Here is a 23700-nt window from a genome sequence, read left to right on the forward strand (position 1 = left end):
ACATTACCTTTTGAATCTTTCTAGATCCCTGAGCAAGAAATACTGCTTACTAAACTCCTCATTACATTTCTGGATAGTTTCCTCTAAAGAGAGAGAATAATTTACAATTTTTACTTCAGCTTGCACTGGTAAAGCTTTACACTGGTAATTTAATTCTATATTCATTTAGTTTGAATTACATGGGGAACATCTGCAATGATTCCTAACAATAACTACATTTCAAGACAATTACACAGTAATAACTAGAGCTGCAGGATGATGTCAAAACCAGAAAAGGAAAAAAGAGGCACACGCAGACTCTGCATATGAAATTAAATTTTGTTCTTAATTGAGAAAATGCGAGTTTATCAGAGAAGAGTCTTTGTAATGTCATATATATGTATTTAATGTATGTATTTATGTATGTATTGCAGTATTTTCCCTTAGCATCAGTGATTCACTAATTCTGTGAGTTCTGTTTTATTTTGGAGTGCATGTTTTCTTTCTTTCTTGTCCAACTCTTAATAAGAAGAATAAGTTGAAATAAAAAGATCTTGTGAGATCAATCTTGTTAATTCCTAATTCTATCTTGTAGAATTAACCACTGTGGGAGGCAAGGACTCCTTCATTCCCCAAATTTTCCACTGCTGTTTGAATAAGGAGGGGCATGGCATCTCTAGTGAATGCACAGATACTTCTCTGTGGTGTACTAACTAACTATTTCACTTGGGTATGAGATCTCATATTTCTGTCTGGAGAACCTAGATGGCTGCGTGGACATGTGTAGGGAGTCCAGCAGCTCCGAGCGCAGCAGATGTGTGGTATGTGCCTTACACGAATAGTCAGCACGGGTGCAACAGGTCCAATGCATTTTGGCTGAACTGGGTTTGTTGTGTTTATCCAGCAAGTTGAGTGCAGATTGGCTCCACAGTACACCCCACTGGGGTCTATTATCAGGCCCTGTGACACCCCAGTTTACTTAACATATGGTCTTTTTTGGTTTTTTTTTGTTCAAATAAATCTTTTAGCGCTGTATAATTATCCAGAATGTTGCAGACATAACGTACAAATTTTGCTTTACCATTATCTTTCTCTTTAAGAAGAGAAAATCCATTTTATAAATCATAACTGTGGTGCCTGAAATTTCTGCCTTTATCTAATCAGTGAATGTGGAAGGGGAAAGAAGGCCTATTTTCTTTCAAAGATCCTTGAAAAAAACTGTTCAGAGTACTATCAATATAAGCTACAAAAGTCTTGCTCTTTGTACGCTGCAGATGTTTCTATTTTTTGTAGTGACTGAGCTGGAATTGTGCTTGTATTCTCTTCCTAGGCTATCACTTCAAAATTGTCATGTCCTTTAAGGAGCAGTACTACTGTGGTAAAAGTTTGATCTGAGTAGCATCAAATAGCTCTTCATTATTTGCCCGTGTGAATCTATCGCATAAAATCAATGTCCTCTAGCTCTTTCCCCCTTGCACTGGAACCCCATCTCCATGACCTGCCATATATGTAGTTCATGCAGAATTGCTTTTGGTGTGTGACAGGAAATAAATATGTTTTCTTGCAATTTTTCTCCGTGTCATCTTCTGTAAACGAAGTGAAAACACTGAGAAATGCAGAGTAGGCAATGTTTTCTGTGTACTAACCAAGACTCTCTGTGAGTACAATAGTATAACAAAAAATCATTCATAATTGAAATCAGTGGGTTGACATTGGCTTACCGCCAAGACGAGATAAAAATCAGCACAATCAGTCATCCTGCAGTCTTCCTCCTAAGGGCAAAATGTCACTCAGAAGGGAAGTTTATCACCTACTGAGGACCTTCTCTCAGTTAGAGGGCTCCAGCAAACTGAAAACATTTAAAAACTTGAAAGGCGAAAAAGGCCTACTTAGCTATATTTCATTCCTTTGGAACCTCAGTATTGTGGGCCTCCCTAATCCAAACCAATTGCTGATTTTCTTAATCTCTTCCTTCTGCTCTTCTTATAACAGCCTGGCTGTGACCACATTTGTTGTCTTTAATCATACTTGAAAATCATTATTTCTCTTGCTACTCTTTTTGCCAAATTACCTTTTTTCTGTGAAAAAATCTCAAGTTTTTATGTGAAGAATATGTACTTGCAGAAGATGATACTTAAGCAAAGTATATACTAATTTTTACTCATCTGAGAGAAAACTTGGACACAAAAAATGTCAGTAAGGTTCCACTGTACTAGCTTCTGAAATGTGTCAATAATTATTTCCGGGAAGGTAGAAGAATTCTGGAGACACATTTCTTTCAACCTAATAAAAATGAAGATGAAATAGTTTTCTCTTGTGTTAACTGTTTAGCTGAGAAAAAACAAACTAGGAGAAAGCAAAATAAGACTTCCGAATTAGCAGGAAAAATACCTGCTGCAATATTGTTGTGTATACTCCTATAAAGAGGTAGCTATGTTAGCAGAGCTTTCTAAGATCATTTTGGTTCATTGTAATGAGTGTGCACTTTGTTGTAATTCATATCTTCAGATTGTTCATCAGCATCACACTGCATCAGCTGTTAGTGCTTAGCAGGAATATCATATAACCAACATCTGACTCACCACTTTGATAATTCCCTAGGAAAATTAAATGAAAGAAAGATGTGTATTAGATTCTTTTTTGTATTTATATGATTGCTGATCTGGAGTTACTCTAAAGAAGGGGATAGAGTTACTGGCATTCATGAGATGCAGGGAAGTATGTGAAATCAGAGCCTTTGCCTTCAATTTGTTTTAAAATTATAGCTGGAAAGAAACATGTGAATGGTAATTAAAATACAATGAGTCAGATTCATTATTGTATCTTCTAGGCCTTTTGTAACTAATTCAATCTCTGCATCTGTTCTGGGAACACTAACACCTCTCTCACCTGCAGAAGTATGTGGCTGTTACACGTGGTACTGGTCAACAGGTCGATAATGGATATTACTGATCTAAACAAAATGAAGATCAATAAAATGATTTCCTGTGGTAGGATGAATAAGATAGTACATCCACCCTGTTCTATGCATGTTTTATACCTTTTTTAATTCAGTTATGCCAAACCTGTTGGAAAGTGGGCAACAGGCTTACAGCTTTATAATGGAGAGGTCACTTCTCAAAAATGTGTCCACTGTCTGGCCTAACAACAGCTGGCTTGGGAAACCTTGCTTTTGATTTTCAAATATTCCCACTCGCATGTGTCAGGGACTCCCCTAGTGGCTGTATGTATCCAGTATTTCTGGCTCTCTAGTCCAAAGCCTCTGAAGTTACATGTCCAAAATCTGAGGTCACCTCTTTTGGAAAATTTCTGGACAATTCTGTAGAATAAATTCTGAAGAATTTATGTGTATAACAGGAGAAGACGCATAGAAGAGAAAATATTAAAAAAAAATAGATTGAAGTTCTTACTGCATCAGATTCTAAAAGCAAGTAGCACTGAGTCCTTAAAGGTACATTATTTTGCTAGAATACAGTTAAGGATTGAAGTTTTCTCAAGCTCCAGAGAAAAAGAAATGACAGTAATTAGATTAGTTTCACCTTTGAAAGTGCCTAGGGCCATAAATATTTGTTTTACAGATGATGTCTTCTGCTTCAGGCATTAGTGTGAGAGTTACCAGCCAGACGTGATGCTCATTTTTCAAATAAAACTGGTAAAATATTTAAACATTTTAAAATAACAAACAAACACTGAAATAAGGAGGCATTAGCATTAGTAAACATAATGTTATTCTTTCATGAAATATTGAGGAAACTTTTCCTCCTTGGGCAGGTAATTGTACTTTTCCAGCTAGTCTGAGGTTTGAAAAGACTTTGTGTCATTTTGATAGTCCATAATTTCCTTTTTAATGATGTTTAAGAACTGCAGGTAGGTCTAAAATCCATGAAAACAAGCATCTCAAAACTATGTGGAAAGTCAGATCCAAGCTGAAACTGGATTTTATCAGTGGCCTCCTTACTCACAGTGAGAAACTAAATAACGCTCAGCTCTGTGGAAAATCTTGGATCCAAGTTCTGGACTGCCTCATAGCCCTCTTTCTTTGGAGTGGAATGGGCTTTGCACTATGTACTTATTCTAGAAATCTGTGGTTTGGCATCGTGAGATAACACTATTTGTACTTATGTTTGTCTTCATAAAAATACAGGCACTTCTGTGTTGTCTCTCCAGAGGCAGGAGAGCAGATGTTCTGGGTTATCTGGTAGAAACCAGACAAATTTGATTGCAAAGACAAATCGGTTTGGCACTGCTGAAACTTGCCAGCCATAGGAACACCTACTGGGTGTAAATCACTGAACCAAAGCCTTAATATTTACAGTAAACGTGAAAGAAATTTCTATTCCAGACTGAGCTTCTCTCTCTCACAAACAAAAAGTTATTTAAAAGAAGAAACACTGATACATATCCTAAAATGCATTACTGATCAATTCTTTTTTTCCTATCTTGTTATTGTTGTCTTCATCCATAAAAAGAGAAATATGAATGACTAAATGAAAAAATGCCATAAAAACTTTAACATTTCTGTTGTGTTCCCTGTGAGAAGAAATTCTAAGACAGGCAGGGCAATAAGGACCCTACTCTACTGGCTTGCCATAGGAGCTGGACCAGTGAGTTCCTTCGTGCCTCTGAGATGTTTCTTCTGTCACCCAACTTGTCATGGGGATTTAGGAGCTCTCAGTTCTAAGCCTATTCATTTGGACTAATACTCTGAACTTGGTATGAATATTCACATTTTCTTGATATTGTTTTTTTCTATTTATTTTTTCAGATGTTTCTTCCTTCAAAATTTTCTCAGCTGGGCAAGCAATGTGAAAGTCAGAGTATCCATGAAATTTGGATGGACAGATGGATTGGAATTGTCACAAATACATTATTTTTTGTTTGCTAAAATAGAAAGAATGGACTTTTCTATGGCATGTAGGATATTTAGGAGCAAGCCTTAGCATTTGTGCTTCCACATCTCCTTGGTAGTTCTGCATAGCCCTCTCACAAACAGTTTCACTGTAATGACTTTACAGAAGCAAAATCTGTCACTGTTTGGAGAAGCAAACTCTCCTCTTTGAGGAAAAGAATTCAGAAGAGGTTAGTGAACTGAAGTGAACTTGGGAGACTCTGTTCTATTCCACGGCTTGTTTCCATAGAGGGGTGAGTGAGTCTTGCTTCTTGAAAAGGCTATTTTTAAACACAGGTGTACACATCTATTCCAGAAACAGGTTTAATTTTCTTTGATCTACATGTTTTTCTACTTCCAAACAGGGTATTATCTATTTTGAAGAAATAGCACCTTTATGTCCTCGAGGCATTTTCGTACTTGATACTCTATTTTGTAACCATTTTACATGTATAAACTTCTTGCCTGAATTGTACACATATTTCCTAAAACCTTTTCCTTCTTTCACAGTTACCACTCAATTTTTCAGCTTCTTTTGCATTTTTGCCTCTTATAGCTGACATTTAGGCCTACAAATGTCTTAACTGGCTAGTACATCTTGGCCATGCTAGCTCCTAACGCCACTCAGAAAAAACTATTCACTTTCCTAGCAATATGCAGCTTTGGTGACCCAAAATGATGACTCAATCGACCTTTCCTAGGTTGCAATTATCCCCCTCACCAGGAATCCAAGTGGATAGGTTGCAAAGAGGAAGGGAAGGTGTAGAACCACCACAGCTTCTCCTCTGCTATCCTTTAAAGAGGAAAGGTAATGACTGAGTGCAAAAAACAACCCATGTGAAAAAAATAGATTTGTTGCTAATGGTGATGTACCTATGATGTTCCTTTCCTCAGATATATGAATGTCACTGCTCTCTCTGCAACTTCATAGGAACTACATTCCATGTAATTTTAGGGAATTTTGGTCCCTTAATGGTGTCAGTATCTCATAGAAGCAATTCACAGTATTTCCATGTCCATGCAGCTCCATCCTGCTGCTTCTAAAAAGCATTGCCTTACACATAAAATATTCTGTTCCTGTTCAATGACTGCACGATACTTCCTGTTTAACAACAGACAGCAGTGGACTATAGAATTAAAATAACAGTACTTACTCACTACACTCTCCAGCCATCTTTGTAACATTGCTCTAATTACATGAGCACAGTGTGTGTCTGTTACTTGGAAATGTTACAGGTGTTAGTCCAGTGAGATGAGAATGAATCAGCAAATGTATCTACTTCCTAAATCAAAATGAACATTCTCCTCAACTCCTTCACATGAGTTAAATCTGAGTTTATGTAGGTCTCTTGTGCTTCATTACAGGCAGCTTTTAAACCAGGCTCACAGCAGAACAAAGCAGAATGGAACTGAGTAAACAATCGGATTTTTATCATTCCCTGCTGTTATTGTTATTTTAGATATTGCTCACGCAACTACTCCAGGAGTGCCAGACTTAATATATTTATAGGAAACAGAAATTATTTAGTAGATTATTTTGCTCCAAATCTATACAGCTGTTATTTACTCTCTGTTGAAACAGAAAAATTAAGTCAATCCGCATTACTCCACAAAGTGTTGAACTCTTCGATCTACTTAGTACATTCCTTTGCTTTCCTGTTCCCTCCCCAGTCCCAACCTAGTTTTTGAATGAAATATTAGATTATGTTCATATGCTGGAGTCTGGTTCTTCCTTTTTGATAAGAACACGGTATCACCATTAGCTCTTGTTTTTTTGCTAATTTGTTAGTATCCTGACATAATTCACCAAATATGCTGGATGATGCATAGCATAATGCAAGAAGTGAAACTTTCAAGTCAGACTGCAGGCAAAGAGCTCCGAGTAAAATTCTGAGTTGATACCTCCACCTCAAAGAGGTGAAGAAAATTCAATAGCAGTAACTGATGCTGAAGTCTATACAAGGGTTAAAGGAAAAATTTCTAAGGATTTACAGTAACTCTTCCTATTTGTAGAAATCAGAAACACAGAAAAACTCAAGATACACATATCTGAAAATCTCAACTGTGCACCAGGGCAGTATTTCATTATGTTTCCATGAACAAGGCTCAAGAGAGGTTATAAAGTTTCCAGTCACTGATAGTCAGCGCTTTAAAAGTACTTACAGATTTTGTAATCATTTTTGTGGCTAATGTCCAAGGCTGCTAAGTGTGTGTATATAGAGATGACAGCTCCCTTTCAGAAGTGACTTGGTGATTTAAATGCTGCAAAATGTAGGTGCTCATTTTAATGTACTTCAAAGGACCTGGCTTTCAAAACCAGAGAGAACCTATTATCTGAAAACTAGACTTTCATACTGCAAACACTTGAAAATAAAGGACCTTAAGGTGCATTTTCAGTGGCAGCCATACATACCAGAGCGGTAGTACCAGGCTCCTAAGGTCAGTGACTATTCCTTCTATTTTGAAGAACAGGCTGAAACATACTTGCTTTTAGCCATCCGTTCCTTGTGCCTGGGATCCTCCTGCCTCTCATGCGTGACTCCTCTGGGAAGGAACGAGTGGCTGCCAGCAACATCATCCCTGGGAGTTCCTGCTAGTTCTGTTGAGGTGAAGAGGAAGGCTGGTAAATCCCATTTAGTTCTCTGTTCCACTGAGATTGCATTTGTGTATTTTTCGGTGATACCATAACATGAAGTGTTCCTACCTTGAAAGCTGAGAGTGAATATGCATCCACACTGGGCATTTTTCAGATACATTGCCTAACTTTGTGCTGCTGACATTCAGATTCAAATGGATTTATTTCTCTGCACTGTATCTGAGATTATCCTTATGCCCCGGGTGCTTCTCTGTAGTCTTGCAGAGTTCTTTTCATAACTAAAATATTAAGATCTAGTTGCTTGTATCTATATTTTTTTTAATTAGAAGCTTAATATAAAAAAAAGTTAATGAAGCTTACAAATTCTTATAATCTACATCACACTTTACAATAATTTTAACAAAAATAGGGAATGCTTTCTGGTGTAGATGGATACAATCTTCAAGCCAACAATTTTCCCTTGAGGCTTCTTCTCTATTTGGTCCAGTATGTACTCATGTCTGTCCAACAGGTCCATGATGCAAAACTGTTTCTCTTTTGTACTCTTGTAGATTTTAGATACTGCAGATATTACCAAAGATACCAACATGGTGTCAAGGATAAGGATAATCCTCCTGCCTCTTTTCAGAAGAAATCCAGTCACTGTAGTCAGTGTAGTACAGTCTTGTACTACTTTTTAAAAATTGGAAATTTATTTAAGATTCCACAACCTAATAAAATGCTTCCCATCCTCTTACTTACTTTAGTTGACATTGCTCAAATAGAGTTTTGCAGAATTCTTGTGTTCCAGATGATATCTTGGGAGCCTCTGAATACTTTTATCACTCCCATTATGAAAGCACATCACTGTGTCACTAAATGTACTTCTGAACACCACGTTTCCTGCTGTCTTTGCCTCTTGACTTCTTGTTGTAACTAGGTTACTGTTTGGGGAGTCTTAGGAATACCAGAGCTCTCAAGGAAGAAGGTCATGTGCTAACATTATAGAAAGGATCAAATTGGTTAAACATACCTGCTCTTCTTTGCAATAATTGTGACTGTTTTGAAAGGTTTGTAACAATATCAGCAATGAGTTTCTTCTCATTCAAGGTCTCTTTGCAGCCAATAGGACACTTCTTGACTGTCATTACTCCATATTATATGGAGTAGGTTAGAAAATCTCTTCTAGGCTAGCCGTTCCGTTTGTGTTTGTAATATTGAGAGCACTTTCTGCATCTAGATGAAGAACTCCAGGCAGACAAAATCTGAAGGCAAATCTTACCACAAGAAATCTACCAGCCCTGTAGAGAACAGCTGATGAATTTGAGATGTCATGAAGCACAGAAGGACTTGAAGTAAGTACAAACATTTGTGGTGGTAATGGATGAGCATACAGGAAAATGGGAATCATGGCACCTAAAAGAGCTGGAAAATGTGAATACAAGAAACATCATGATGTAAAGAGAGTAAAGAGAGGGGAATAGCTGGAAATTAGACTTTCAGTGAAATAAATCAGGAGCAATTTATCAAGAGATCAATGGATTTTCTCCATAATGAATTATAGCAGGCTCAGGCACAGGGCATACTTGAATAAGAGGCATGGGAGAAACTGTCATATAGCCAAGTACATGAGTAAGAAAGAGAGAAGGAGAAAAAAGGTGGCAGCCACAGATCATTCTGAATGTTCTTCCAGAATGCATTCATTATATTGAGGCTTTATATCTACCCTACTGATTTGAAAACAATAAAAGATAAAATTGTGGCAGCAAACATCTTACCTAACATGAGGCATTTTAAAAATGCAAGCATGGAGCTGTATATTCCCTTCCAGTTTCAGATACAAAGAAATACATCTCCTATCAGTTCTGGTGGGATGGGACACATTAAAATAAGAAATCTGAGAATGTAAAGAATAAGTTTAAGGGTAAGGATGCCTACTTTTCCTTAAGCAATAGAAAATGGTTTCCTGTACAGTTGCAGCAAGGAGAAGAATGGGACCCTTTTAAATACACTGTTAATAAAGCAATTCACAAAACACGCATCCCTGGTCCTTAACGGTCAGAATAATTGAGACTAACCCTATTCAGAGTTGTTTCCTTGAAAACCTCATGAAGTTCAACATAAGAAAGTGAAAAGTCCTTCACCTAGAGAGGAATAACCTCATGTACCAGTGCAGGCTTGGGGCTGACCTACTAGAAAGCAGCTTAGTGGAAAAGGATCTGGGGATCCTAATGGTCAACCAGTTGACCATGAGCCAGCAATATGCCCTTGTGGCCAAGAAGGTCAATGGTCTCCTGGGGTGCATTAGGAAGAGTATTGCCAGCAGGCGAGGGAAGTGATCCTGCCCCTCTACTCAGCCCTGGTGAGACATGTCTAGAGTACTGTGTCCAGTTGTGGGCTCCCCAGTACAAGAGAGACATGGAGCTACTGGAGAGAGTCCAGCACAGGACTGTGAAGATGATCAGAGGACTGGAGCATCTCTCATACAAGGAAAGGCTGTGAAAGGTGAGGCTCTTTAGCTTGGAGAAGAGAAAGCTGAGGCAGGGATCTTATCAATGTCTACAAATATCTGAAGGGAAAGTGTAGAGTGGATGGAGCCAGACTTTTTTCAGTGGTGTCCAGCGAGGCAGTGGGCACAAACTGAAACACAAGAAGTTCCACCTGAACATGAGAAAAAAGCTTCTTTACTGTGAGGGTGGCAAAGCACTGGATCAGGTTGCCCAGAAGTTGTGGAGTCTCCATTGCTGGAGATATTCAAAAGCCATTGGACAAAATCCTTGGAAATGTGCTTTAGGTGACCGTGCTTGAGCAGGGGATTTGGATTAGATGATGTCCAGAGGTCCCTTCCAGCCTCAACCCTTCTGTGATTCTGTGAAAGGTGAAGGGGCCTATACAAATTTACAGTAATATATGTTCTGACTCCCAAAACTTTTATAATCTGGACATGCTAGTTTAATGTCAGAGTAGCAGCATACCATGTGTACTGAAGGAACATCACATTCCTACATTTTGTAGCATTCAGCCTAGTTCATAATTAATATGCCTAATTCCTGCAAGAAATTATTCAAGTTTGGAGAAAGACCAAAGAATTACAGAATAAAGTTAAGTGTAAAATGAAAGAGAAAAGCAAACCATAAGGATGAAAAGAAAGATGCACATATGCATATGAACTTTCTGTAAAAATGAGAATGGTTTCAAAAGTATAGAGAAGAAAGTAACTTAAAGAAGAGTATGTGACTTATAAAGGTGACAAGAAGAAGTTCCTTACCAAAAAAACCTACTAATTATGCAATTATTTACCTTACTGGTTCCAAAAAGGTAAAAATGACAGATGCCAAACTCTCAGCTAAAGTAGCATAGAAAACTAGTAAAAGAAAATTTAATTTCTTGCTAAGCCCTGGGAAGACAGACTAAAATACCTGATGATGAGCAAAGCTCTGCACCCTAAAGTCACATGAGTTTTCAAGAAATAAAATACACATTTCAAAATATTTTTAATAAATATTCCAAACATTTGGGCCTGTTAACCTAACTTGGGAAGCAGAGTGAAAGCAGATGTGCTATAGACATTTAAATAACAGTGAAAACAAGAGACAAACTAGGAAGTGTTATTTTTTGCTTTGCCTTCCTACATCAGCTGAAGAAGGTGATTCCTCCTCCATGATTCCCCTCCCCTGGGGTGTCACTGTGATCCTCCCAGGTGTGCTGTTGTGAAAGCCTGAAGGACAGACTTGCACAGCACTTGACGACATCTGCACAGCTGGAGACACCCACAAGGCAGAAAGGAGTTTCCACCCGTGAGCTGGAGTGATGGGAAGACCTGGAGGTGAGCAGGTAGTGGTCATACAGCCTGTCTGAGCAGTGAAGGCAGGCTGTTTCTGGTGAGATCTCACTGAAAGCTCCTTGACTGTATGCACAATCTTTGCAGGCAGTGCCCACTGCAGGTAAGGTTGAATTCTTGGAGTATGGTGGCATGGGCCAGCAGTGTGGGTCTGCACAGCTGGTACACTGGGATGTATTTCGCTTGTCTTGCTGGAGCTTCCCACTCTAAAAAGCCAATAGGCTTGCTCCAGGCTTGGCCTAGAGTATGTATAGCCAGGTAAATGGTGAGGGAATTTCAGCCTTTGTATGAGGTCAGGCTTTTGACTGGCACGATAGTATAGATATATTCAATATCCTACAGTGTTATGTTCAGGGTTAGTAGTACAGAAACAGATTAGTTCTGTTACTATTGTAAAAGAGAAGATTTTGTTCTTCTTTAAAAAAATCATTATCATATTCCATTGCCTTAACTTTCATTTTTGGGACTTTTTTTGGAAAAAGAAATTTAAAAATGCTAGAAATAAACAAGTGGGAAATAATGTGCTAAACTACTGGGTTTTAAAAAATGCTTATCATAAAACTCGAACATTTAATATGTTTTCATTTGATCTCCTTGGCATATTATATTTTTCCTTTATCAGCTCTTGGATTACCTCTGTTTCTAAGACCTCTTGCCCCTCTGCCCAGCGTCTGTGCTCCTCAAAAATTCATGGGTGCCAGGAGATACTTAATTTTATATTTGATGAGAAAAGCTAATTCAGGAGCTGTTTAACATCTTCTCCTACCTCTTTTGTAACATTTCCTCTGGAACTGAAACCTGAAAGAGGCACAGCTATCTCTGAACATTGATGAAGGCAGCTGTTGAGCTAGAGGGAAGAAAAAGAAAAGGGCTAGACTGCAGAGCTAAAAGAAAAAAGAAAACCCCATGCGTTACACTTTGCTCTTGCTGCTAAAGCCCATGTATTTCAACTTCAATTGCATGCAGCAGCATAAAGTGCCTTTTCATCTCTTTTCTTCCTATTTACATCTCCCAATTCCTTTTATTTACATACTTCTGTTGCTGGGCCTTGTAAGGCCATAGGGTCTTTAAAGGAGTGCACCACTGATAGCAACAGGAGTTTTGTTAAACTCACAAATGAATTCAGAATTTAACCTTGCATAAGTGAAATCAAATCTCATACGTGTAAAAAGTAATGACTTTGGGTCTGGAGGACACAAAAATCCTCACCAGCCAAATATTGCTCTAAGAATCACAAAAGCTGCTTTTCCCAAACTACTTCCGTCACTAAGTTTTTCTTGTCAAGCTATATTTTGCCCCTGTAATAGCAGCACAAAATTGTCATTCCATAAGGTTGCTGTAGAGCACTTGTGATCAAAAAAGAAAAGCTCTTGCTTTCTTATTCATGTTTAATGGGTAGGAAATACTGGTATAATTATAGCCTTTACTAGCATAGGTATGTACATTGCAGTAATTGTAAAAGTATTTTTATAAAACTTAAATAATAGATGTCCCAGTTAGAATTTGTGTCATGTCTCCAAAACACTGTAAAGTCTTAAAATAGCAAATATATTTTCCAAATGATTTAGATGTTTATTGTTTGCACTAATTTTTGTGACAGAGTAGAAAAGGGTTCTGGAAAAATTATTTGATCTCTCTGCCTTTTCTCAAAGATTTCTAATCAAAATCTGCTGCTCCTCTAAGAAGCAATCATGTCTATTCTCGGAGTCCAGAGGCCAGACACACTTGGCACCTACCTGAAGATGTTCTCTCGTTCCTAGTGCCATCTAGAGATAGCTGAAAATTATTTCATATTGTGCACTGGAATTGAGTCCCTAATTGTGGGAGAGGGAGTTAATTGAAAGGGATTTATTGAAATCCTAAAGGGATTTAATAGAAATGACATCTCCCTTCAGGAACTACTCCTTGTTCTGTATAAAACGTCAATGATTCAGCCTCCTAATCATCATAAACAATAAATAGTAAGAAAGCTGAGTGTTTTGAAGCAGAGTTTTGAATTTACTTCTGGGTTCTACAGAAAGCTTTAAGAAGGTGATCAAATAGACAATATCTCATTGACCATCTCTTCGATAGATTTTAGAGCAATTTCTGTGACAGTTTTTCAGTTCTTTGGGCATCTTACATTTTTCCAGAACATTTCTGTAGGAACTGGAATTTTTCAAAGCCAAGAACAAAGGGGTACATTTGAGTTTTAATGTTCGTTGTGGTTCCACTGCGGTCAGTGAGGTCCTGTATATCTGATTTCAGCTTACAATTTTAAAATTAAAAAGTACTTTTTTCATAGTCACATGTTTTTAGATTAAAAGAGGTGCTAATGTTCTTCTCTGCAACTCTGTGACTGTTGCATTGATTTTTGTCTCTTTTTCCCATTCTTAGCTTGTAGCTTTTATTAGTTTCATATGAACAATCTGGTGAGAGACAAGCAACAGCTTTGTTCATTTCAACTTATATTTTTACAAAAAATTAATTGGTTCATTAATCAATATTCATTGTTCATTAGACCCCAAGGAAAATGAACCATTCAACCGATTAATCACTCATTGAATCTTTTAGTGGCCTTGTAATAGCATATGACTGCTTAACATTAGTAATTACTCTGTGCTGTTCTCTTGCCTTTTTGCATTACTGATATGCAAAAAGCCATTGACATGTTTAGAAATTCCTACAGGCACACACAGAAGAGTTGAGAGGATACAGCTAACACTATCCTTACTCCAAAGCTGCTAGAGATGCTCTCCTAGCCAGTATTTTGGCAGATGTTATAAATAACGCCTGGTCCATTTTTCATTTCTGAAATATGAACTGATGCATTGTTCTTTTTACAAGGATGAAAAAAGGATCAGGTATTATTTTTTAACAAAGTACTTGGCCAAGGAACATGTAGTTCTATCTCAGAAATAAAGGCAATTTCACTCCACCTTAGCATGTGTTTGGCAAGTAAATATAGGGTCATATGAAAGTCAGAAACTTGACAAAAAATCATGTTTTTCTTCTCATTTAGGAAAAAGAAGTGCAAGGGGAGTGAGAGCAGTGTTGTTATAGACAAATGAACTGCCATTGTTATACACCTTGGAGTCATCTTCAGTTTAATAGATACTGACAGGAAAACAAAATCAAAACTGTTTTTTTTTTCACTGAGAAATAAATAACCTCATTGTCGCATATCTCATATTTAACCCACAGTTCCTTGTCATTTTTATATTTTCAGCCTCTAGCTAACCCTGCATCTGTTCTTAGATTGAAATAAGCTTCCATACCTAGACCATACGCTCCGTAGACATGACGAATATACCCCTAATGAGACCTGGACATACTGTGTTTCTTGTTATCCAGTTTATCAAGAGGAGCAGAGGCATGAGTCAGACATATGCCATTGCAGTGGTGAAGGCTAATTGCCTGCTGGGCTGCAGTATAGCAAGAGTGCAGCCAGCAGGTCAAGGGAAGTTGCTATTCATAGTGCTGTAAGGTCATAAGATACTTCAGCTTGGGAGAAGGAGGTCAGCTGTGAGATCAGACCGGGTTTCTCAGGGCCTTACCAGTCAGGACTTGGAGATGTCAAAGGACAGACACTGCACAGTTCCCCTCTACTCAGCCCTTGTGAAGCCAGGTCTGGAATATTGTGTCCAATTTTACCCTCTCTGTAAACAACAGCAGTATCAACAAACTGGCAAGAGTGTGGTGGAAAGCCACTAAGGTGGTTAAGAGCATGGTGCCTATGGCCTTTGGGGCAGCTGTGGCTGTCAAACCAGGAGAAGAGAGGACTTCGAAGATGTTGAATCACAGGCATCCACTACTTGAGGAGGAGCCATAGAGAAGATGGACCCAGACTCCTTTCAGAGGTGCACAGTGAAATAACAAGAGACGTTGGACACAAGTTGCATTGGGAAATTCCAGTTAGATGCAAGGAAAAAAAATCTTCATCAAGAGAGTCAGGAGGTGGAGTGAAATCTCCGTCCAGGAGACTTTCAGTCTTCAACTGGACACAACCCTAAGCTGCTGGATCTAACTGGATGTAGCCTTATTTGAGTATGGGGTTGGATTAAGGACCTCCAGAGGTCCTTTCCTACCTAGATGATTGTTCTACAATTTTATGATTCAGAGGTTTGCTTAAGTGAAGAAGAAATGCAAAGGACACACAATGATTGAGCCCAAATTATTTCATCCCACAACCATTGCTTTCTCCTAAAATAGATATTTGGTACGCAATTCCTGTCATATTTGAGAGACATAGGAATGAGTCTATGGTATTTTTTGGACACACAGTAAGGATTCCTTTTCCTGTTTTGGGGAAATAAATTACTAAGTAAAATAACAGTGATGGTTTTGATTTTTAAATTCCCAAAACATTTCAATTTTTAGAAATTCACAATTTGGTGATGTAACTAAAAGAAAGATCATAATGACCCTTTTGGCTGCCATGACCTATGAAAACAGAATTCAAAACTTCCTTGAAGTAACATTCAGCAGAATGTTGCTTTAGTGAATGACTGGAATTTACAAAAATAATCAGTTATTGTTTGCTTTGTAAACACATCAGTTGCTCCTTTGAGCGGCTAGTCACACAAGGCACTCATATGAATAGGAAATCAGTCAAAATAAAAGTTACTCTATACTTTAGAACAATTCAGCTTTAAAAAGACATTGTGTTCTTTCCTTGCAGCAATTGCACCTACCGAGATTTAGGTGTTAAACCAAATCTTTTTCAGAACCTCCTGAGAAACTGTTTTTTAAACAACCTTAAGACAGTGAAAACCATTTGAAAATACTAAGATTGGTGATAGACACAAGCTCTTTGGGACAGATAAAGTAAACAAGCACATCTTCCAGTAGGACTTTTAAGACAATGGACATATTCTGGTTTGCTTTTTTAAGCTGTTTGAAGTGTAATGAAATGAACTATTCAAGTATTTATATTTGTGGCAATTACTACACAGAGGACATCTGGACAGCCTGTCAAACTACACGGTATTACAGAAATTGTACAAATCTCATGAAATTTCATGGCGGAAATAGGACATGGCTGAGGGCTTGTACCTGTGAAGGTTTTAAGGCAACTTCTGAGGGCAAGCCTGATTCAACATCTTAAATAAACTAAGTATCAATGTCCAAATGACTGTGATTACCAATGGTTATCAGTAGATACTGATAAACTCAGCATCAGTGTTCCAAAACAATAAGGTTTTGTGCCTTCCTCTGGCCTGCTGGGTGACATTTCATCGTTATTTTTCCAGGGTGCTCATTCCCCATTTCATGACTGTGAGGAGTTTGCTGTTCTTGATGTGCCTATGCTCTGCAGCTTGTTCTCTGCTCGATGCAGCCGGATCTAACGAAGGGGAGGCAGATCTGAGCAAGAACACAAGACGGTCATGAGTCTTACGTCACGTGTAGCCTGCCCCACGTATTCTGCATCTGTCACTTGTAAGACTGCTTAGGGGAAAGAAAAGAAATTGAACTTACGGTACTTTAACAAAAAAAAAAAAAAAAAAAAAATTAGAAACACTTTTTATTGTCTTTATCCATAGTAAACCCTTATCTTCTTACAAAACTAAAATCTCAGCTTGAGAACACCACTCCAAACATGTATGTGAGCATTTGCATAAAAATTGAACAAGGCAGAGTTATAGGTGACAAAAGCTACTTTATAGGATTCCATTAATCTAAGCTCCAGCACAATAATTAACACTGACAGATAATTATACTTGTTTAGATAAGAAAGGCAATTTTATTGGCTAAATTGTGTTGCCTTAGTAGCTTAGTACTTTGTGCTCTTTCTGTCTCTCAAACAGTGTCATAGCCATTAACCCCTGATTCTCTGGTGCTTAACTTTCAGTTCCCGTCAAGCTAGTCTCATACTTCATGTTGAAAAGTGGATCAGATGATGTAGTTTCAGAGAACCGTTTTCTTACTGTCAGTCATTTCTGAGTGAGATTATTGATGATTTAAAAATGATAAGATCTAACTTTATAAAATTACCTGTCACTTTTCCGTATACTGTCTGAAGTCACATAATCTACACGGTCACACAAAATAAAACTGGAGAACAGAGGCTCAAATCTTTTTTAATGTGGTCAAAGGCACATCTCATTTAAAGCAATGTCACATGCAATCTGTCAGTGTATACCTGATACAGTGCACCTTCTTCACTGGAAGGTTGCAATTGTCATTCCATGTATGTATATTGTAATACTCATGAAAAAAAAATACTACATATATAGAGTTCCTTGATCTAAGCATCACATATGTAAGACATCTGTACATGTTCACACTCATACCTTGCTTTACTTATATTTTCTTTATAGACAGAATAGATATTCCATTATCTTTGTACCTGATTTGGGTCACTATCACCCACCTCACTGTGCACTATAGGCATTTACTTTTCCTTACCAAAAGTAAAAGTGAGACAAAAAGCTGTAGACGTGAAATCTCTTTTCTCAGTGACAAGACTGTCTTCCCTTGTAGTACTCAGGCTGTTTATTATTCAACTGCTTTCCCAAGGCTAGAAGTAAACAAAAGGAGGGTGTCAGAGATTTCTAGTCCTTTTCTCAGAAAGCTACTGTTACAGGCATTTTTACAATGAACAGCTAAAAACTTCATGAAAGCACAAAGAGGTTCTTGACTGAGTAGAGAAATAAGGGTGTTCTTCAGACATGCTTTACAACTTCAGGAGAAACTATAAAAGCTGTAAATACATGTAGAAGTAAATAAAATCATCAGTAATACTGCTTCAGCAGAAATGGAGCCCTGTGGAGGATGGAGCTTGGACCTCCTAAAGTACTTGATGACAAATCAGGACCTAGTAAGGATAAGAGTTTCGTAACACTGGGTAGGATTCAGTTGGCTAAACATGGGCACCAGCACTATTTTAGAATTCCTATGGTATCCAAGCATGTGGTGGGTAGGTATGGAATAAATACATGGAAGATCTGTGCTGTTCTGTAAAGCAGATAGAGGTGAGGTCCCAAGACATTTTAAATGGTATTTGGAATCTGCCTTCAGGCAATTCCCTTCTGTACATTCTGTGTTTGCTTCCTTACATGCTTTACCTCTGAAATTGTTTCTCCAGTATTTATAATCAAGATCTTAACTCTTTCTATTTCAAGAGAACAGAGACTGTTGTATTAATTTTAGGCATCATCAAAAGTTCAGTGTGCTTCCAGATAGCAATGGTGGGCTGCCTGAGTTCTTTTTCTAATGATCCTAAGTACATATGTATTGCAGACCAGCACCAAGGCCATCCTTAGCCCAGCACAGCAGTAACAATCTGAAAGGTCAAGTGTATTTTTTCACAGCAGGTACCAAAGATCCATCTGGGATTAATAACCACTCATACCAGGTAAACAGGGAACCTCCTGGATGTACTATCTGATGGCTTTCTAGCAGAGGACAGGCAGTATAAGGTAGGAATAAATGCTGGATAATCACAGGGATCTCTGGCAAGTAGCTTCTCTAGTTGGGCTTTGCAAGTCCTCTCCCTGGGACCTTTGGTGAGTCAGTGGGAGGAAGCCAGTGACAGTGTGAAGTCTTGAGTTCTTGCTAGTCACCCCAAATGTAGCACTGTTGCAGCAGCAACAGCTTGGAAAGAACCCACAGTAAACAGTTTTAAAACAGCATTTTGTGTTCACCTAGCGCTTGATTGCTCACATCCACTCTACACTAATTTGTATCTTCTCAGTTTTTTTTGTGTTAGTTACAGTAGTTTATATTTAAGTAATATAAAAATAAGGTGCAAAGAACCTCCAGTGTAGAGCAATTTGGGCTACTTCTCTGTATACAATCTTGCTGCTTTTGTCCTTCTGCTGTCCTCTGTTTTCTAACTGCTGGTTGAAATAATAATAATAATCTCAAAAAAAACCCATGATAGGCCCACAAAGAGTTAGCATTTTCAGAAGTACTTCCATGGTTTGGGAGTCTAAAAGTTGTGACTTAGAAATCCTGCACAGGCTGGCGGCCTTCAGTCACATAAAGCATTTTGAAAAACCCACAAACGTCTCTGTTCAGGTTTAAGTGGAAACTGAGGCCAAAACTTCCAAGTCAGCTCCAAAACTGTTCATCAGCAGTTTCTAGATTTATATAGTGATCTCTATCTATTAATTATTCTCTTGTGAAGAATAATTAATATATATAAACATATATTTATATGCATGTAATGCAATAATTTTTATAATACAATAATTTTCATTATATAATTCGCAATCCATAAATATAATTAGATATTATTATATATAACAATATGTTTTATAGATTATTTTTAATATAATGTTTTATTTATATTATACACGTGCTACATCATGTACATTCTATATGACCTATATATAACAATTTATATATTTATGTATGTATAACATGTATGCATTGTATACATATATGTGTTATTAAAACATCTTATTATAAATATAAAAACACACACACTCACAAACATTACAAATGTTTACATTTATCTTTTTTATTTCACAAAAACTTCATAGCTTGTGTTAACTAGCACATTCCAAACAACGTGGTACTTTCTGGCGTGACATTAGAAAGAAGGCAGGACAGATGAACCAAGAGCTGATAAGCATTAACAGCTTCTTTACACCAACTGTTGGTATAAGGAGTCAGTTACTTATCAAGGAAAACTCAGAATGTGCTCACAATGTACTTAAAACTCAGAATTTCTAAATTTCTTATCTCTTTAATAGGGCTGGATCATGTCTCTAGCAATAAACTGTATTTCCGTCTTTTTTCCGGGAAGCAGAAAGAGAGATGATGTGAAGTGTGATGGCAGTTTATAGCTTTTATTTAGATTCTACCAGCAGTGTAGCTATGATGAAAGATAACACTTATAGCTCTGTGCTTGTTACTGGGTTTACTACTGTTCATACCCTTGGATCACACTGTAAAAATACTCTAGCAAGTTTCACCTGATGCTTTAAAACTTAATCCAGAATAAACAACATTTAAGTAAAACATTTTTTTTTAACCCTGAAGCAATATCTACTTCCTCTGTTAAATGAAGTTCTTTTAATATTATTTTCTGAATACTCAACATAATTTTGTAAATGTGGTGGTGATTTGCAAGGTCATTTTTGAGTTTATTTTATTAGGACTTCTTCAAACACAATAAAAAGCAGTCTCGCTTTTTTGCTTACACCAGATACATCTCTGACATGTTAGTAATTTTTTTTTTCTTACTATTTTGCAAGTTGTGCAGAAAACATGCCTGTTTTCAAATTAGGTGCAACAGTTTTGACTTAGTAGTGGCATGTGCTGCTGATTAATGTTAGTGGAGAAAGACGGTGAGCCCGTTCAATAAAAAGGTGAACCCCCCCCCCCAGGCCAGACTGTAAGAAGCAGCCTCACAAACAGCTCTGACTGTGAGTGTTCTCAGGAAAGGGAAATATCCCCTTTACATCTGAGATGTGCTACATCAGGTAAGAGCCATGGCATACTGAAGGAACAAAGGAAGCAACAATTATAAGATGATTTATGTGAAACTGGACTTGAGAAAATGTTTTGGGATTTTGGGAGGTCTTTGAATTCCGTTGTGTTATGCAATTTGTAAAAATGAGATAGACAATATGCCCAACTATAAACTTGTTAACTTGCTGATGACATGCAATTTCTGGCATCTTGAACCTAAAACAAATTACAAGGAAAATGATGAAAAAAAGTGATTAGCTACAATTGGAAAGTCTCTGAACACTCAAAATTAAAGTTACATTCATAAATGAAAGTCATTGCTAATTTTCTAAGAAGACATTTACAGGGAAAAGATCAAATTTTGGCAAGCAAACAGACAACATTTTGAAATCTTATCAATAGTACACGATTGTTTGTAACTTGGTGTGGCAGGTAAGCCATCAATACGGGAAGGCAGCAGAACAAAATGACAATGCCAATATCTCTAAATAGGTGCTTATGTCCTATTTTGTCTGCACTGCATTGACCTGAGTGATTTCACAGGAATAATGATATCCTGAATATACCTCGTAACTGTAGACTGCCCTGGGTTGTTGTGTAAAGTCCTTTCACGATGCTTTTTCCACAAGTGATGTTGTTGAGTTCAGACTGAATTAGCCAATGAGATTGTTTGATATCATACTTTATAATGGAGAAATCCAGTGTCCAGCTCTGTTGTGGTCAGATCCAATAATCAGATTCAAACTCCAGATCCTCAGGCACCTATCATCTTTGCAAACAAAAAGTCCTTTGACTTCAATTTCACCAGCTGATTAGGCCTTAGAAAAAGGTTATGCATTAAAATGAACAATATTTCAGGGACTTAAGCAATAACCAGTAACATTAGCCAAATTATTCATAGCTATGAGATTGCACTTTGAAAATTTTGGTATTTGCCATTACCAGTGGTGGGAACAGAACAAGAAAGACTCTCTGTCTGCATTGTTTTATACTGCCACTAATGCAGTAGAATTTATGTGCCCAACAACTCCATATTTTTGCAAGATTCTAATCCTTTGAAAACTGAAGTACTTTTTTTTTAAAAGGCCAGTGCTCTCCCATCCTTTTTCTTTTCTTTCTTACAGGAAGGACTGAGAATGGAAAAGAAAGATGAGTGTTTTTGTGAAATATGCCCATTTCATTTAGCTAAATCCTAAATGAAGATGACCTCTGCTAGAAAACAGACCCCTTAAAAAGGTGCATATAGCAGATGAGCTGGATATATTGACCTCTTTTGGAAAATAAGGCCTGAAATGTGAGCTGTTCTGCAATTAGGATGTATGATGTGCAATGGACCTTGAAGCCTGTTGTCTTCAAAGTTTGGTAGTTGTCAGAGGGGCTGTAATAATGATGTATGTTTTGTAGCGAATACTCCTCCTGACTGTCTTTGTACAAGAAAGAATTTTGGTGTTTGTTGATAATTATATTTATGGGTCAGAGGAAAGGTTATTATCAGAATTTTTAATACATCTTTTCACAAAGTTACCATTTTTTTAAAAATAACCCTGTGGCAGAATAGTATTAACATATATGACCAAGGGAATTAGTATTTTATAAGTTAGAATCCTGCTAGTAAAGGTCAGTGGAGTTTTTCTGTAGTAATCTTTCTGCTAAACACAGGTCATCTGCTATATCTGAAGTCTTCTTCTTTTTCTGACACCACCTACCTGAGATACACCATGTTCCTTCAAAAGTCATTTCTCTTATCTACAACTAAATACCTGTGATACTGAATTTCTGTGTAAATCTAAAATTAATCTCTATCATCTTTTGCAAATCAACATTGACCATGTTGATTTTTGAATTTGTTAGTGCTAAGTTTTAGGAAATAAAGATGAATCTGTCAATTTATAGTATAATTTGATACATTTTCATTTTCAATTTAGAAAACTGTAAAAGTATATAACTTCTAGATTTGATTAGCTACATTCCATGATACCTTGAAGCACAAGATGAAATTTTGTCAGATGAAAAATATCATGTTTTAGACAGTAGATACTGACTTAAAATCTGAATATCTTTTTTTTTTTTTTTTCCTAATGTGTACGAACATTGCTGCTGCTGTCACACTTTGGAAGCCATTCAGTTCCCCAAACTTATGTCTGCCATGACTGTTTTTATCGGTAGCCTTTGAAAATTGTAGTCGAACTTCAAGTTCTGTTGTTTACTCAAGCTACAGATTCAGCATTTTCAACATGCTTGTGATTGAGAACTTTGTTAAAGACTAGCAGATCTATTTTCTTTCAGAATCTCTTTTCATTTTTTTAAAAATGATATATAGTATCTACAGCTTTGGCCAGTTTAGTTTTAGTAGTATTAACATCTGATTTGAAGTTTACCTTTATTTTTTTCAAATAAGATAAAGAGGTTCTAACTAAACAGCAATGTCAGAACATATTTATATCATGAACACTGCTATATTTCTAATGAGAAAATGATCTACACTAATCCGGTAACAGATGTACACTGGTGAGAACCACATCTTGATTTGAAGCATATGTACAGCTATGGTATGACATAGTTTTTCTAAATCCTTCATGATTTGGAATCTTCTGCTTGGCAACTATTTTGGCAAATGTCTTTATTGAAAATATATATGTCATTAAATAAAAAACCCTAAATAAATCTTCCTTCCCTCCTCCCAAAAAGGAAAAACCCTGAATGACTAGGAAAAAGTGCACATCAGTCCTACATGCCTTCTTTATGTGGGATGATCAGCCCTGGAAATTTTTGACTTCATCTTGATACCTGTAATAGCTGCTTTTATATCACCAGGTACTGTGTTTCATGAGAATAATATTACCTTATATATTATTTAATATACACACTAAATAGCTAAAATCTATTATTTTTTGGACACTGATTGCAAAGGGGGGCACTAATATAAGTGGTGAGTAAATTATAATGAAAATACTTTACTACAAATGTTGGAAACAGTGGCAAAAGTTGTGAAGTACACACAATTTGGTTGTGAGT

This window comes from Rhea pennata, chromosome 2 (assembly GCF_028389875.1).
Source record: "Rhea pennata isolate bPtePen1 chromosome 2, bPtePen1.pri, whole genome shotgun sequence".
NCBI classification, from domain to species: Eukaryota; Metazoa; Chordata; class Aves; order Rheiformes; family Rheidae; genus Rhea; species Rhea pennata.